Genomic DNA, 2,256 nt, shown 5'->3' with positions numbered 1-2,256 from the left:
AATATTCGTTTAAAAGACTCAAAAGTGACTTTATATCAAATAAATACCATGAATATTTATATTTTTCTGGTTTTGATGTTTGTGGAAGGATATTATTACTTTTAATTTTAAATATATATATAAATTATTCTGTATATTATTTTAAAGTCATTGATAATAATCTATTAATTTTAATAATATATTATTGATGCATTTTTAAAAAAATATTTATTATAAATTATCCAAGATATGGTTCGATAATAATAATATGAAATAAAAAAGTGCATAATCTACCCCCCCCCCCTCAGAGCAATTTTTTTTAGATTATTCGTTCAAAAGACTCAAAAGTGACTTTATATCAAATAAATACCATGAATATTTATATTTTTCTGGTTTTGATGTTTGTGGAAGGATATTATTACTTATATATATATAAATTATTCTGTATATTATTTTAAAGTCATTGATAATAATCTAATAAAATATAATAATATATTATTTATGCATATTTAAAAAAATATTTATTATAATTTATCGAAGATATGGTTCGAAAATAATAATATGAAATAAAATAGTGCATAATCTAATGCTTTTATTTCTAATAATATATATTTGGTTTATATTTTGTAGCATTTTTATAAATGAAATTATTAAAGAGATTAAATTTATGACTAAAAAGTAAAGATTGTTATTTCCTATTTACGAACTTTAAGATTGAAGAAAATGGACATTAGAAAATATTTACTAAGTAACAAAAAAAATTTACCAGCTAATATCTCATGCAATTTATGCCCTGTTGAAAATGATAAGCATGATATAAATACACGAGGTTAAAAAATATTTAATCCAGTGTACTAATTAATATCTTATGCATTATAGGCTCTATTGAAAATAATAAGGATGATGTAAATACACCAGGTCAAAATAACATTTAATATAAAAGATATTTAAAATTAATAGCTAACTATTTTTATTTTAGAATTTAAAATTAAACACCTAGTCATAGTTTTAACTAAATTAAAATTGCCAGTACAAACCACTTTTGGTAATTTATTATTTTAAATAATTTTGGTTAACCAAAATATTTTGACATTTATAAAATATACCCAAACGTAAGAGGGAAGAAAATGATCTTGATACACTCATTTATATACCCAAAGACCATATAAAATCACTACCTAGTACAAGTAATATAATCTATTAAGATTTAAATATTTTTTATTATAGATTTAGATATATCAAGTATTACATTTAATAAAAATGATGATAGTCAACAAAATAAACACACCAAATCACTAATTAATATAGAAAATCAAAATTTTAATGATGAACTTGATACCATAAGCAACAATTTACCACCCACAACAGGTATTTTATAATGACCTTATTTAAATGAATCACCAATTAATATAGAAAATCAGAGTTTTAATGATGAACTTGATACCATAAGCAACAATTTACCACTCACCTCAGGTATTTTATGAACTTATATGACCTTATTTAAATGTATTCATTTAAATTTTAGAAATACCTAGATACTCTATAAAAAATTATGATAAAAATAAGCTAAATACACTTGATCACTTCAAATCTCTACCTAGTAAAAGTAATGTTAACTATTACCTTTAAATATTTATATCATAATTTTAGGTATATCAAGTATCACATTGAAGAAGAATGATAGTAGTCAACAAAATATTATAGGCTGTATCAATTTAGAATTTAAAGGTTATCTAATATGTTGTTTTATTTTAATTTATTTTTATAGGAATATCTCAATTAATATTCACACCAAGGGGTAAAAAAAATAGTGATAACAAACAAAAAAATACACTAAGTCACAACAAATCACTATCTAATAAATGTAATGTAATCAATTACTTATTAATGTTTACATTAAAATTTTAGATATATCTAAAAAATCTAGGGAGAATTTAAATGGAAATGAAGTTCCACTCATTTCAGGTATTAGTCTTATTTAAATTATATTTATTTAAAATCTTAGCAATTCCCACATACTCCAGAAAACTAAAGGATTATAGACAACCAATTATACTAGATCATTTAGAACCATCACCTACTACAAGTGATATAGTCTATAACTTTATAATTTACATTATAATTTTAGATATATCTGAAGTACTTGTAGAGGACATTATTGGAAATGAACTTGATACTTTAGGCTTCAATTTACCTTCCACATTAGGTATTATATAATTATGTTTTAATATTTAGTCTTATAATTATAGAGATATGCAGTTATGCCAATTCAGATTT

General features: G+C 21.7%; 1 long non-coding RNA gene across 1 annotated transcript; it reads left to right on the top strand.

The window, feature by feature from the left end:
• The first annotated feature begins 1,502 nt into the window (after positions 1 to 1,502).
• LOC135922686 (uncharacterized) lies at positions 1,503 to 1,994 on the top strand. The gene is made up of 4 exons (XR_010570999.1): positions 1,503 to 1,585; positions 1,630 to 1,707; positions 1,748 to 1,843; positions 1,888 to 1,994. It is a non-coding gene; the product is annotated as an uncharacterized LOC135922686 (long non-coding RNA).
• The last annotated feature ends 262 nt before the right edge of the window (positions 1,995 to 2,256 follow it).

This window comes from Gordionus sp. m RMFG-2023, chromosome 1, assembly GCF_954871325.1.
Source record: "Gordionus sp. m RMFG-2023 chromosome 1, tfGorSpeb1-WG-v2, whole genome shotgun sequence".
Classification (NCBI taxonomy): domain Eukaryota; kingdom Metazoa; phylum Nematomorpha; class Gordioida; order Chordodea; family Parachordodidae; genus Gordionus; species Gordionus sp. m RMFG-2023.
Note: the sequence above shows the minus strand (reverse complement) of the source record. Positions and strands in the feature narration are given on the sequence as shown.